We start from the raw sequence: 15,873 nt of genomic DNA, 5'->3' as shown, positions 1-15,873 counted from the left end.
ATCGACTGGAATTAGCCCCATACTGGCGCATTGGTAAGCGTCAATGTCAAGGCAGAGCAGTAGGAATATAATACAATGAATGCAGTATCAGAGGTTGAAATGATTTTAAAACTTCTGGATAAACAATGTTTGGGGTAATAGTCAAGCCTCTGACGATTCCTTGCGTACTCGTATTATCAACCTTGATATACACATCTTTGAACGACCGTGCTCTTGAACATGCCACATATAACTGGCCGTGGGAGAAGACAGGAGCAGGCAAATAGATACCCAGTTTACGGAATGTTTAGAAATTATGGTAAACCCACCTGATGAGGTTAGCGTACACCGTGATCGACGACACCGGCACAAATGCATGCTCAGGATTGTCCAATCAGCGGACGGCTTGCTTCGCCTTCACCCAGCAGACGCCAATAAGATGGCGTCGTATCGGCAGTTAATCGGATGCATTTGGGCCCCAAAGTCGACTAATTCAGATTTTTCGAGTATGGCTGTTCGTGATAAACAAAGAGCGCGGTTCGTAGATCGTAAATCCATTAGTGCCGTGGGCATCGGGTCAATGGGTGCGGCGTAAAAGGGCTAACAAAGTCGAGTCCTTATGCTATTATTATAAACTAGCCAAAACCCGTGGAACATCCACGGAAGGGAGGATGTGGTGTATGGATAGAGTGTACCATTATGGATGGCATAGGGGATTTGCTTGTCTGAGTAAGAGTTAGGAAGAAAGATGAGAATGAAGAGTGCGTATATGAACAACGATCGCCGACACCGGCACAAAACCACAAATGCATGCTCTGGATTGTCCACTCAGCGGACGGCTTGCTGTCGCCTTCGACTGTCCAATCAGCGGACGGCTTGCTAAGCCTTAGCCCAGCAGACAGCAATACGATGGCGTCGTAAGATGGCGTCGTATCGGCAGTTAATCGGATGCTTTTGGGCCCCAACGTCGGCTAATTCAGATTTTTCGAGTATGGCTGTATGTGATAAACAAAGAGCGTGGTTCGTAGATCGTAAATCCATTAGTGCCGTGGGCATCGGGTCACTGGGTGCGGCGTAAAAGGGATAACAAAGTCGAGTCCTTACGCTATTATTATATCGACTAGCCGAAACCCGTGGAACATCCACGGAAGGGATGATGTGGTGTATGGATAGAGTGTACCATTATGGATGGCATAGGGGATTTCCTTGTCCGAGTAAGAGTTAGGAAGAAAGATGAGAATGAAGAGTGCGTATATGAACAACGTATTTATTGCAATCTACTTAAATGACAACGCTCCGATATACTTTTGAAAATATCACGTACTGTCTCGAAGTCAATGCCATCCTTTTATCTCTTCGTATACAACTCACTGATTTCTACCTTATCGTGAACAGGGTAAAGCCTACTTTGATAATCATGAACGGTGGCAGATGCAGGAGTTGGTGAAACGAAAGGGGGGGGGGGGGCTGATCATGACCTACCCGACGCCACATTGCCTACGCCATTTGTTGAGATCATGGCCACAACGGAAACACAACTGGATAGGTAGGGCCTAGGCCTACGCCTACGTTTCGTCACTCGGCGAAGTACACTTTGTTTTAAGCTTTCAGAAGCTGAAGCCTTGTTATTTATTGCTTTATATGATACTGATGGGCTGCTGATCGGTTTCACTTCGTCGTAATCACAGTATATGGAAGAAATTATGGTAAACCCACCTGATGAGGTTGGCGTACACCGCGATCGATGACACCGGCACAAATGGCGGAATGCATGCTCTGGATTGTCCACTCAGTGGACGGCTTGCTGTTGCCTTCGACTGTCCAATCAGCGGACGGCTTGCTGCGCCTTCACCCAGCAGACGCCAATACGATAGCGTCATAAGATGGCGTCGTATCGGCCGTTAATCGGATGCTTTTGGGCCCCAACGTCGGCTCATTCAGATTTTTCGAGTATGGCTGTACGTGATAAACAAAGAGCGCAGTTCGTAGATCGTAAATCCATTAGTGCCATGGGCATCGGGTCACTGGGTGCGGCGTAAAAGGGATAACAAAGTCGAGCCCTTACGCTATTATTATATAGATATAATATATATATATATATAATATATATATATATATATATATATATATATATATATATACTGTATATATATATATATATATATATATATATATATATATATATATATATATATATATATATATCATGCGTACAATTTTAATCCTCCATAATGCAGTCATTTGTTGATGTAGTATACTGTGATTGGTTGTCATGCAAGCAATCAGAAAATGCCACACCTACAGAAAGATTATAAAGGTAAAGTCGGGGATATCATTGTGACGTTGTAAATTTGTAATCAATGCCATGTCTCCTGGGAAGAAAATATCACATGACAAGTGTCCCCAAATCAAAGTCTTAGATCGTGAAAGCTACCCCATGTGGCAGATTGCAGCCCAATTTTATATTACAGCAAGAGCTGTTTGCAATACTCAAAGGAGAACACATGAAGCTCGTACAGTTAACAATAGAAGTGGTCAAGGACTAAATCCCAAACTCTCCAAAAGTCATGCAATGTAGGCCGACCACATGGTATGTTATCTATGTGATAGACAATGATCAGGTATAGATCTATGAAATAACCAAGCTGAAAGTACAGGTGTTAACGTTTCTTCAAGAACAGTAAGATAAACATTCGTGCCCCACACTTTTAATGGAATTGGAACTGCCTGACAAACGTAGATGAGGAAAACCAAATGAAGAGGCTGAAATAGGCAAAATAAATGAAAACAAGTCAGGAGACGACGATGGTTCATGAGCGAGCGGTATTCTTCGGTTCGATTTTGAAAATTCGGTTCGATTCCGACAACTTTGAAAATTTGACCTTTGTGACCTTGAAATGTCAAAACGAAGGTTACTGACCTTGAAATGAGATAGAAAATAATGTATAATCAGTTATGAGGTTAGTTAGCTACACAATACCGAAAATTTGGTTTGATTCTGACAACTTTGAAAATTTGACCTTTGTGACCTTCAAAGGTCAAAGGTCGAAGATTCTGAAATTTGTTGGAAAACTTGTATTTCATGATGTATGTGATTATATAAGATCATGTACGACATTTAACCCTATCAGGAAGCGAACAATGTAATAAAACCATCAAAAATCGACTTTTCTAAATTTCGTGACCTTGTGACCTTGACCTTGGGGCGAAAATGCAAAATCGAGCTCCGTGGGGCTAGATGCATGACATTGACAGGTGTTTCGATATTTGGTTAGGCCAGATTCCACCAAACCCCTCGGAGAAGATGTAGCTTGAAATCGATTATCCCCTAAAAAGACATCTTTTTTGGGCGTGGCTCCGCCCACAATGGGCGCAATACGTCGACTCTAGGCAGGACACAACTAGATCATGATATCAACCTCGCACCCAAGTTTCATCAAGATCAGATGACATCATCGGGTAGTTATGCTGCGGAGCAGACAGACACACAGACACACACACAGACAGACGCACACACATGGCGAATATAGTGGTCACTTGATAACTCGTGAACCAATGAGATGACTCACCTTGGTAGAAGGTTCTTTTTACAGATGAGTCCAAATTTGAACTTTTTGGCAAGAATCAATGACAGTTTGTTTGAAGGCGGACCAGGAAAAGGTACGACAGTCAGTGTACAACAACTCCAGTGAAGCATGTGGGTGGATCAACATTAGTGTTGGGCAGCATCTCACCCAAGGGCACCAGTGGGGTTTGGGGAGGGGCAGGGGGGGCAATGCCCCCACATAAACTTTTTTCAATAGTTTACAATTAAGATAAAAACATCCCATATTTAGAAGTGAGTAACAAAGCGAAACGGAACCCAAGTGCGTGAATTTCTTCCCCCAGCCACGGCAGATATCGCTGTATTTGCATAGAGTGACGAGATTGGCTGCATCCTTTTTCAAATCAGATAAAAAAAACTTTGCAATTTGCAATTTTTCACAAATGAAGCCATTTCGGAACAAAGCTTTTCTGCAATGAGACGGATTAGAAACTGTTTGTGCTCAATCATAGGTGAAGAAAGATTTTCTTCACTGACTCTTCTTCACATAGAAGGCGATATAACTGTGAAGCAGATTCCAGAGGACATTGTGGACATTTACGCGAAAGGAAGGGAAAAAGATTGTTCCTACTTTAGTCATTCGGTAAGAACAGTATTTATATTAAGACAATGTTTATGTACGTGAATCACTGGGGAGACATGATCCATAAATTACTCGATTAATTTTTTTAATCCAATAATTTGTTGTTATGCTAATCAAGTAATGATAATATTGGTGGTAGCTGGTAAACATGTCAAACTAGAAAGCATCTGAAAATGCAAAGCCCGTCCACATCTGTTTGTATTCAGACATCGTCCTCTTCTTCTCCCGCCTGCTTAAAATAATGAAAACAGTTTTTGTGTTTTTTAAATACAAAATGAAAATTGATGATTGTATGCAGCCTTGACCTTTCATCTTTAGATCTAAAAAAGAATCAGTTTCTTGCTTTCAAATGGTGAACCAATTCTGTGACCCAATAGGCAAATTCTTTAAATTTCAGGTCGATCAGATGAAAATTGACAATTTTGTGTGATACTGATCTTTGACTTTTGACCAAAATTATTAATTTCCCTTCTCCATATTCTCACAATTGAGCTTTGTTGATAATTTAATGACAAAACCGTGATAGGGAATCTAGAAGAATACCTAGATCCAGGTAGATCTGCATAGGTAGGTGCTCGACTATCGTGATAGGGAATCTCGATGTAATAAGTTCTGTAGCCCAAATGTCGGAGTAAGCTTGTATCTTCGTCCCTGTTACGAGGGGGCGGGGCATGCTAATTAGTACAGGGATTATGGGTAAACTTCCCTTGTGTGTCGTTCCCTCGGTGAGCATCCCGGGGTCCCTTATGGCAATACATCCTATCGACACTTAGGCCCATTAGCGCACCACACATTAAATAATTCCCCCCGCTGCCACAATGACTTTGGAAAAGCCAACAGGCAGCAGCCACGTAGTACGCCACCATGGGCGACAAACATCGTGCCAGGCAGGCTGGAGCCACGCCCAGGAGAACGTGTAATTGGTCGGGTAAGGGACAAAAAGCTTCCCCGTGATTGGAGGGTAAGAAAGGTAAAGGAGCGGCACACTGAGTGGCCACTGACCATTGACACCTTGGCCAATCAGTGCGTAAGGCACGAACATTTGGCCAATCAGTGCGGAAGGTGCAAAACAACTACTTAGAAGCAGGTCGCTGATTGGAGGACAAGCGCCGGTGACGTCAGAAGGTGCGAAAGACGACAAATAAATGAGGCACTGGTTGGGGAGAAGGAGGGCTGACGCCACCCTGCGAGTGACAAAACGACTCGCTGGTCGGCATTTCTCTCTCTCTCTCTCTCTCTCTTGACTTCTCTTCACTGGCTGGGTCTTCGCTTCTCTTCCCTTTGCCTCTTGCCTTCCCTTGACTGTCCCTTCATGTTGGACCTGTTCCGCTGTGTGGACATTCGAAGGACGGTGGAGAGATCTGCGCTGTCGATCATCCACCCCCATGTCGTGCTCCTGGTGCCTGTGTGCTGTGCTGTGTAGCGCGGGATGGACCGTGCAGAGTGGGGTGTTCGCGCCAGTGCCCGAGCGGTTCGCGCCAAGGCCCGAGCCATTTTCACGCCAACCGGAGCCGTGCCCAGACTGCACGCTTGGGTCCCGAACACCGGAGGCTGGGGGATTCCTGACGGACACACACTGCAGACAGATAAGACGCATCCACAACACGACGAGACATATATTTTATTCATCTTCTCCCATTGTCTTGTATTTGAAATCTGTGCGGGGACGTCCCAATTTAGGATTTCGTTTCTTCTGTCGCATCCATTGTTATCAGGTTCCATAAAATAAATCGATTATTTTTGAACATTTTACCCCGTGTTCGTTTGAGTTCATTCCCTACAGGAACGGAGCTGCCGGTGAGATCGCTACAGGTAAGAGTTTTCACGCTTCTTCCTCTTCCTTCTTCCTCGCATGCTAGCATAGTCTAATCCATCATTGAATAAACGCCTCCATTAAAGTTTGTTTGGCCATCCGCGAGCCCACGGTATTAACCGAGGGCATTCACACGACAATATATATACACAGACACACGCGCACACACATGCACACACACACACACACACACACACACATATATATATATATATATATATATATATATATATATATATACACACACACACACACATACTGTACAGGGGACAGGCTAAAAATTAGGCTAAAACAACAAACAAGGATGATTAAATAATGAATATAAACTGTATTTGTGATCCCACGTGCACTGCAACTACACTAACAAATGGTAATTTTGGAAGTCAGACCCATTATTAATACTAGCAACGGTACCCGCCCTATGGGCGGAGCTTCAATTGGGAGGCCCAAATGAAAAGGCAAAATATCAGAAATTGAAGACTTTTTTTATTTTAAACGATTCATACAAACATCCGTTGAATCATATCACATGCAAATCATCAAAATCTAATCAGTACATGGCGCCCATTTTGAAAAAAGGTTGAATTCAGCAAAACGGAAGCGGCCGCTACACCTGTTTCTCAGTTGCTTTGCACACGCTGCCGTGTTACTTCGGCGCCGCATGTTTATATAGGAAGAGTTAGTCAGGATACTCTCTCCTGGTACGTAGAATAAACAGTATTGTAGAATTTCAACAAAAGCCACATCACTGTTAATATCGGTAAATATTATTCCATCGTGTTTGGAAAAAGTGGAAAATTGGAAAAATTGGAAAAATTGGAAAAACAATATAGCGTATTTTAGTCCCAAGGGTCCCAGGAATACCCACCCAAAATATCGTTGCGATCGGTTGAGCCGTTTTTGCGGTACCTTCGAACGGACGGACGGACATTTGGTGAATTATAGTAAGATTAAGCCACTGCCCTCCCCCCTCCCAAATTGAGAAATCAAACTACCCCTTTGCCCGAGGGTGTCAGACAGGGACAAAATTGAAGGTACGAGACCACTGACTGGTTCTGATCCATCCTGCCATTCAGGAACACATCTCTTTGGGCATGGATTCATCTTCCCACATGACAATGACCTAAATATACAGCCAACATGGTGAAAAAGTAACTGGACCATAAGGAGGATGAGGGAACACTCGCAACGATGGCTTAGCCTGCAAAGAGTCCTGATATGAATCTCAATGAAGCTGTCTGGATGGTGAGAATGACAAAACAGCAACCAAACACCTTGCATGAATTGTGGAAAGTGTTACAAGATACTAGGAACATTTCACAGTTATACTGTGCAGGAACATGGAAACAAGGTGTCATGCTTTATTTAAAGCAAAGGGCTCACAAACGAAATACGAATGCACTGCAGAAGGTGGCCTGAAAGTCGCTTTTCCCCTTCCCAGTAAAGCATTTGTTCTTAAACTCTTTCAATATACAGGTTTTATTGTGCAGTACTTAGAATAATCAGTCTTTGTATTGTTGCGGATCTCAACGTCGGCCCTTTTCCCCCTTACCAAGGGGGGATTAATCCCCTTGTTTGTGACTGACCGACGTGAGTCCTGAAGCTGCCCAGCTCCCTCCAGGGAGGCAGATGAGCAACCTCGTCCGAGACCGCGGACAAGATGTTAATTGCCGAGCGGATTAGCAGCCGCGGCTCGAACCATTAACATTCACTTCCCCGATTCTAAACGTTGGCCAAATCGTGCCACAGGTATTCAAAGGGGGAAATCACAAAGACGATCGGATGTGAGGAAACCATAAGGTAAGGAAGAACAAATATAATTTATTACTAATATTTACAAGACCAAAAAAACCAAGGAAGAAGGAAAGATACGAAAATAATTTACAGAAGAGGAAGACACAGTGCAAATATTAACTTACCTATACAAGCTTACTTAAACCCCAGGACAAGACACACAAAACAGACGACAATCAGACTTACACAAATGGGGAATGAAGGCAGGAACGAATGGCTGGAAAGGGAGGAAGGTTCTGCTGGAGCTTGCTCCCGCACGGGACGTCAGGCTCGACCTCGACGGCCACCGATGCCACCAATGCCACCGCAATCTGGTTCCCACGTAGCAGCGGGTCGAAGCTGCGTGTCACAGGGGGCTGGACTATGGTGGTCTCCACTGCGGTGGTCTCAAAGCTGCGGTTGGTTTAAACGCGCATCCCAGCTCCTCCTCAACTTGACTCCGGTGGACTGCTCACTCATCTCCCGGTGGGGGCGTCACGTGACGGGTTATATAGCGCCACACCCTGGACCGTTCGCGAAACTGCCCGATCGTTCTCTCTCCGCCCTCTCAAGCCAAACCCCTCATCCTTGGTTGGTTGATCGGGGCTGGTTCACTCCTCCCTCTGATGACGAGGTGGAGACACGCCTTTCTTCTCCGAGCTGACCGCGTGCGTAATGGAGGACTGGTGTAGTTGGTAATGCGGTCGGCAATGGAGGTTTTGGGCAATTGAAAGGGGATCTATCTTATTTCAATTCGGTGCAATGCAGAGTCAACTAATGGGAAACAGAGCCTTAAACTACATAGAATAAGAAATAACTATTTAGAAGGGTATATGATTTTCTCCGTGCATGCGATGGATTAACTAAGGGGGACGACCTTTGACCTTTACACACAAAACAGAGGTATTTACAAGGAATCATTACAATACTTACAGAGGGTGATATTTACAAAAAAAACCACAGGATTCTCAAATCCGCAAAAGTATATTTATCACCCCATCATTCTCCTGAGTCAGTGTTGCCGCATACCATGTCAGGTGGAGGGGGGGGGGGGGGGTGGGGGGTTTGGAGGAAAGGGTAGGGAGGTGCGATTAAATGATCAGGGGTAACTTGGTAGAAAAAAAAAACAAAAAAAAAACAAAAAAAAAACAACTTAAAAGCGACTTTCAGGCCACCGTGTACAATGCATTCATTTTGTTTATCGAAGGTGGGCAGAGCTTATGTTTTCACCCCTGTCTGTCTGTTTGTGAACAAGATACTTCAAAAAAGTTGTGAATGGATATGGATGAACTTTGGTAGCCAAATGCTTCCTAAATGTGTTGTTTCAGTTCATCAACAGATGCCATGCGATGTTCTCCAACCTCAACTTTGACGTACCCCTATAGAGCATTGTCACAGGTGGTCAGGTCAGAACTGCGCAATGGCCACAGAAGTATTGGCGAATACCTGCCAATCCAACATTTGGGGAAAAAAATAGATTGAGGTAATTTAGTATGACACATGCATTGCATGATGCGCAGGTGCCCCATCCTGCTGGAAAGAAATCTCATGGGCTAGTCCACGTCGTTCAAGTTCAGGTGTGATGGAATTCTCCAACATGTGCAGATATAACTGCTGGTTCACTGATGCATCAAAAATCAAGGAGCAATGAGGTGAGGGGCAGATAACGCCACTCAAACCTTAACATATGGTGGGTGGTCTTGCACTTCTTCGACATCACACACCAACAAACCACATCTACAGGAGATGTGATGACATCACACACATCTACGGGAGGGGGGAGGAGGGGAGGGGAGGGAAGGGAGGGTGGGAAAGGGGGGAGGAGGGAAGGGGGAGGGAGGGGGAGGGGAGAGGGGGAATGGGGGGAGGGGAGAGGGGGAATGGGGGGAGGGAAGGGGGAGGGGAGAGGGGGAATGGGGGGAGGGAAGGGGGAGGGAGGGGAGAAGGGGAGAGGAGGGGGGAGGGAAGGGGGAAGGAGGGGAGAAGGGGGAGAGGGAAGGGGAGGGGAGAGAGGGGGAATGGGGAGGAGGGGGAGGGGAAGGGAGGGGGGAAGGAGGAGGGGGGAAGGGGAGGGGAGCAGGGGAGGCAGGAGAGGAATGGGGTTCATATCTATATGCTGGTGGGTGAATGTGCCGTTCATCACGTTTGTGAGTTAAGTGTGATACCGATCAGGAAGAAGAAGAAGAAGCCGTACTACCAACTTCGTACACTTCAGGAATTGTTTGATTTATTTGTGTTCAAATGTCTGGTGATTGTTTTGTATTTATTTATGCGAATGTGTACTTGTATATAACTGTCATGAATTTTAAAAAGGCCCTTAGGCACTATCGAGCGATTTTTTTTTTAACTCCAAAAAAACGATTTTTTTTCCATAATTTTTTTTTTTGATTTTAACTCTCACAGGCACTCACTGATGAACCTCTGAAAGTTTGACGAAGATCTGTTCAGCCATCTCTGAGAAAAATGGCGAAACACACACACACACACACACACACACACACACACACACAGACCAACATCTCTCTTATATAGTACACTAGCAGAAGTACCCGGCATTGCCGGGAGGGGGAGCGGAGGGGGAGGGGGAAGGGGAGAGGAGCGGAGCGGAACGGGGGGGAGGGGAGGAGAGGGGGGGGAGGGGAGAAGAGGGGGGAGGAGGGGGGAGGAGGGGGGAGGGGGAGAGTGAGGGGGGAAAGGGAGGGGGAGGGGAGGGGGAAGGGTGGAGGGGGAGGGGAGGGGGAAGGGTGGAGGGGGAGGGGAGGGGGAGGGGGAAGTGGAAGGGGTGGGGGGGGGAAGGGAGGGGTAGGGTGGAGAGGGAGGGGGAGGAGAGGGGAATGGGGAGGAGGGGAGAAGAGGGGGGAGGGGAGGGGGAGGAGATGGGGGAGGGGGAGGTGGGAGGGGGAAGAGGGAGGGGGGAAAGGGAGGGTGAGGGGAGGGGAGGGGGGAGGGGGGAAAGGGAGGGTGAGGGGGAGGGGAGGGGGGAAAGGGAGGGTGAGGGGAGGGGGAAGGGTGGAGGGGGAAGGGAGGGGGAGGGGGGAGGGGGAAGGGGTTAGGGGGGGAGGGAGGGGTAGGGGGGGAAGGAGGGGTAGGGGGGAAAGGCAAGGGGAGGAGGGAATGGGAGGGGAGGGGAATGGGGGGGAGGAAAGAAGAGGGGGGAGGAAAGAAGAGGGGGGAGGGGGAGTAGGAGGGGGAGGGGGAGAGGAAGGGGGGGGGGAGAGGAAGGGGGAGGGGGGAGGGAGGGAGAGGAGGGAAGGGGAGGAGAATGGGGGGAGGAGAGGGGGAGGGGAGAAGAGGGGGGAGGGAGGAGGTGGGAGGGGGAAGGGGAGGGGGGAAAGGGAGGGGGAGGGGGTGGGGGAGGGGGAGGGGGTGGGGGAGGGGGGAAGGGGGAAGGGAAAGGGAGGGGTAGGGGTGAAGGGGAGGGGGAGGAGGGAAGGGGAGGGGAGGGATATAGATGGTTACTGGCAATTGATCACATCCACAAATGATGTAATCCACACAATTTATGTACTTTACATAACGTTAATAGGAATACATGGCCATGTAGATGGGAAATACAGTTTGTTTGAAATACAGTTTGTCTCATCTTCTGTCTCTCGCTGTCTGGTCCTCGCCAGACGTTGTTGATTGGCGTTTAGACGTGCCGTTCTCTCATCTTCTGTCTCTTGCTGTCTGAATCTAGAGACACATTCTTGATTGGCTTGTCGATGGTGAAAAGTATCTTCATCTGTTTCATGGAGTCTCCGATCAGCGATTTTCCTTGCTCGGGACGTTGAACGCAACAAATTTCTTTTCTTCGGTGCCATTGCCTTTATCACAGTCAGTCTTCGTCATGATTGCAACTCTGCGTTGTGTCGTGGGCGTGGCCAACGTGGCCTCATGCTCCCAGGTGATTGGCTAACTCGAGCTCGAGCAAGCCATAATGCGCTACATTATGGCAAAAAATATGGATCTAAAGATGAAAGGAAAAAAAACCTGTGTGGTGTGAATGGCAATGGTCATTCGATATATTTTCACTTTTACGTTTTGGCTAACTCGCTCGCGAACCTGACGAAGATCCTGAGCGAGGATCGCTATGCTACGCTACGTTATGCTAACGCTACGTTAGCTACGCTACGTTACGCTACGTTCGCTACGTTATGGCTAAAAATATGGATCTAAAGATGAAAGAAAAAAAAACCTATGTGGTGTGAATGGCAATGTTCCTCGGTGAAATGTGAAAAAACGCAAATCGCTTTTCGCTCTGAATTACGTGCGAACGCGTAACTGTGAGATTATGGCAGCAAGATTGGAACATCACGTGATCGCTCTGAGCGAATCAGCGCACTGCTCTGCCACCGGCTCAGATTCCATGTATAATATTCCTCGCTGAAATGCGCTAAAGTAAAAATATGGTAAAAAAAAAAAGATGAAATAATTTCTTTTATGTAGGCCATGTTCTTCCCAGGCTCAATGGCCATGTCTATGCCAAATATCAAGCACGTGAGCTCCTCCGTTTAGGAGTCTATCGGTAACATTACACACACACACACACACACACACACACACACACACACTGTGTTTTATATATACTAGGGCATGCCCGTACTATATATATATCTAAAATTATATCCCCCCCCTCTATTTACATGAAATGGTTTGGTCCAAAGCGAACGGCTTGCGAGTGGTGACAATCCCCCCCCTCTATTTACATGAAATGGTTTGGTCCAAAGCGAACGGCTTCCGGAGTTTGGTAAAGAAATCGCCATCGCGTGCACAAACGCGCAGGAAAGCGAATGAATCGCAAATTCGTTTTTATTAGTTTTAAAACATAGTTTAACGCCAACATAGTTTGCAAACGTGAAATAAATGAATACGCTCTCAAATGTGCCATCCGAGGCAGAGTGTGTCCGCCACGTTCGGCACACGCGATAGTTCGCTGCTCTCTGATTGGTTGAATCGTTTTTTGGACATAGCTCGGTAAGTAATTGTCCGATTAATATGAAACCTTGAAAAGGCACATCCTCGGGTCCCCAGCAATATACCTGGCAAGTTAAAAGTATATCGGACCCGTGGTTGTCGAGAAACAGCGGTCACAGACAAACGTACAAACAGAGATTACTGGAATTATAGATAGATAGATTCTTTCATTGTGCAGTGTAGCAATGAATACAAAACACCCAACTCAGCAGAACGTTTCCGCAATGATTTTTTTCGAAGATCTGAGAATGGATGTTTTAATCTTTTGAATTCCCAAATCAATAAATTTTGGTCATCTGCTGCACTTGCTGTCGAGTACACTTCGCTGTCACCGAAGAAAGCTGCATCAATGTAACCATGAAGGCTACACAAGATAAGCCCTTTGCTGTTTCAAACTCTTCCCAGAGTCCCTCCACAGCTGTAGCGACATTTACACATAGTACACAAAAGAGAAACCCAATGTGACACACCCCGTCAGCTCGACATTCACACGTGGTACATACTTGGGAGCCTCGATGGTACGCATTTTTATCTGCGCTGTTGCTCATGATTTGCCAATAAGCGATAAAACCGGTCCAGCAGCTGATATGAACCTGCATTCAAATTAAAAAGAGTGGTTTGACAGCCCTAATTACAGTGGAATCTCAGTAACCGGATCATTCCACCATACAAATTGAGAGTCAGAGTTTCATATGTCCTTATTTTTAAATAATAGTGGAACACATTACAGCCACCAAGGCCAGTGGAAGAGCAGAATAACAGAGGGCAAAGAGTCAACAGAAACCAAATAGGGCAAAAAGGATCCGGTAAGCACGACAGCATAAGAGAAGGAGTTACAGGTGAATCGTTTGGAACAGCAGGTGTAAGCTACGAGAGATGGAAATTGGAGACATCAGATTTCAAATGTTTAGGTCAGAACCTAAGAAAACAGCTCAGCTTCACAAGCGTGAAAGATTCCAGGCAAGCACTAAATATCAACTTTGGAATTGGATACATAACAAGGAAAGTTTCTTGGAGAACCCCTGCACTGCACACAATGGCCAACGAATAAAATCCCAGCCATGCTTATCTGTATCTGTGTGCCCTGTCCACCAGTTTTCCTCTCCAGTGGATCTAATTTGTCACCTTTCTTCTCTGTCATTCAGCTCTTCCATCAACCTTGACTTTTGCATAGAAATCTGTTTTTAATTCAATTTAAATAAATCAAGAAATTAATCCCCCTCCCCCTTCCCACGCCTCCTCTCCCCAAAGTCCTCTCCCTCCCACAGATCTCCCGATGTCCCAGCTGTCAAATGTTGTGCTTGTGTCCTTCCCCCTCTCTCCCCATCTTGTCTACCACTCCCCTTATTATATATTTTATGTGTCTGTTTGATTTTTTGTGTGATTAATGTTAGCTCTTTCACGAGCCTCGATCTTGTATACAAAAAAAAACAAAAAAAAAAACTCAGCTGGTCAGACAACATTTGGTCTGAGAAATTGACTGGCAGATATTTCTCAACGATCATAAATTTACCCGACATGCATTTTTGAATTTATGTACGTAGGGAGTCTTCAACATATAAAAGTGTATATTCTGTTGTATGTGCAAATTGTATTGAATTTTTTTTTTTGTATTCAAGGTCAAGGCTCATGGAAGAGTACACTCGTACACTGAACAGATCAGGATGCAAGAGAACGAAAGCAACAGTAGAGAGAGAGAGTGGGAAAGCACTAATAGTGGGGCTGAGAGACAAAATAGAGGGAAACTTGGGCAAACAATGGGTGTGGGGAGGAAAGAGGGGTAGAGGAGAATGCATGGGGTGGACAAGATGGATACAGAGGCAAAGTCTCAGGAAGGAAAAATTGGAAATTTGGAAGGAATTAGGCGTGGGGATAGGGGGCGGGAAGGAGGGGTTAACGAGGGTAGACAAGATCACGGTTTTAGATCGGGGATGATCTGAGATGGTGGTGAACAGCTGTCTTGAAGACTTGGAGGGAAGAATGACATTGAAGAGGATGTGAAGTTGGTTCCACAGGTGGGGAAAAAGAGGAACAAATGAGTGTAGGTTAGCATTGACCTTGGATTTTTGTAGTTTCACCAGAGGGGAGTCGATGGGGGACCATGTGTGTGGTTCCCCATCAACATCGACTTGGAGCATCGACTTGGATTGAAAAAGGATATGAAAGAAAAATAATCTATTGAAAAGAAAAAAAAACATTACACGAATACATCCGTTGGGCCTCCGAGACCCAATGGCTGCGTTTATGTAGGATTTTGGACGCCTGCATCTAAGGGTTAAAATGTAGTTTGCCCAAGAAAGCTAATGTCCTGTGAGAAACAGGAATTTGAATGATAAACTTCCTCAAGAGGATTGTTATGAAAATAGATAGGATGGTTTTCCAGACGGTCCTTTCGGAGAGAGATGGTGACAGTGTGAGTTTGGTCAGGATTGAAAGACACATTCCAAGTGTTTGACCAGCTCGTGATTTTATAAAGGTCTGAAGAAAGGGAAGAGGATGCATCTTGTTAATCTGAAGGATGAGGGATGCCACAGTAGAGGATGGAGTCATCAGCACATAGATAAAGAAGATTTTACAGAGTCAGACAGATCATTGATGAAGATCAGGAAAAGGACTGGGTCCAGAACACACTGCCTTGAGGTGGGTGTTGTATCTCGCCGAATGAACCACACGAACACACAGAACCAGAGGTAACACGACTCGTGTATTTCAGCCAACATGTCTTCTGTGGTGTCTCCACATCCGCGAGCCAGGTCACATGACCTTCAACCCACGCGTGCATCACGTGATCAAGCAAACACAACAGTAGGTACCGGTACTCCAGCCTTGACAGGAGAAGAAATGGGTTACGAGAGTAGAGGAAGTCAGTAATCCAATAATGGAGTTGGCCTTGGATTCCATAGGATAAGAGAGTTTGGAGAGCAAGGCTTCGTTAACTTCGTTTAGCCATCGCCGAAATTTACATAACCGAAATTACATCGCCGAAATCTGGATATTGGGCCATCTCAGATTCAGAGATTTGATTTTTGCAAGATTTCGATTCGATTGGGATCGAAGAGAACACCTTCTTCGTCTTCTATACAGTGAAGTTGCCAGCCCTGAATTCTCTGGCTACATCTGGGTGCTTCATTGGGAGTGCAACCGTGTCCCTCAGGTGAACAGGGA

This window comes from Myxine glutinosa, chromosome 1, assembly GCF_964187855.1.
Source record: "Myxine glutinosa chromosome 1, kmMyxGlut1.1, whole genome shotgun sequence".
In the NCBI taxonomy this organism is placed as follows: domain Eukaryota; kingdom Metazoa; phylum Chordata; class Myxini; order Myxiniformes; family Myxinidae; genus Myxine; species Myxine glutinosa.
Note: the sequence above shows the minus strand (reverse complement) of the source record.